Source organism: Frankliniella occidentalis, unplaced genomic scaffold (genome assembly GCF_000697945.3).
Source record: "Frankliniella occidentalis isolate FOCC.00 unplaced genomic scaffold, Focc_3.1 Scaffold125, whole genome shotgun sequence".
Classification (NCBI taxonomy): Eukaryota; Metazoa; Arthropoda; class Insecta; order Thysanoptera; family Thripidae; genus Frankliniella; species Frankliniella occidentalis.
The window spans coordinates 234033-234437 of NW_026267252.1; the positions used below are offsets into that span (position 1 = coordinate 234033).

The window sequence follows — 405 nt, forward strand, 5'->3', positions numbered from 1 at the left end:
CCGAGTTAGCCAACCTTCCACCTTGCGAATGGAATAGAAAATGTTTCGAGATTCAAAGAAGGGTTGGGCGGGGAGGGAGTGGGGGAGGGGGCGCATTCATATAATTCTTTAAGCACACTCCTGTACAAGCGATAACTTTTGAGTTCCCGCGCTTTCCTTTTTTTTTGTGTGGGATTCCTTCGTTAGCAAGGGGCAGCAGACAAAAAAATTTGACTGACTAAATCCCACGGTGGTACGGGCGGGGGATGTCGTTTAGCCGCCCCGCCCCGCCTTGCCCCACCCCACCCTTTGCGGCGCGGCGTCGTGTAGCTGAGGCACACACTGACGCGCGAGGAAGAACTTTTCAGCGACCCCCTCACCCCCAATACCCCACCCACCACGACGCGCCGAGCCGCTGAAAAAGAA

General features: G+C 55.6%; 1 protein-coding gene across 3 annotated transcripts in view; it reads right to left on the reverse strand.

Moving 5' to 3' along the window:
• LOC113202891 (probable G-protein coupled receptor 158) overlaps window positions 1-405 on the reverse strand; it is a 127800-nt gene that overhangs the window by 39036 nt on the left and 88359 nt on the right. The gene's annotated exons all lie outside the window — the stretch shown is intronic.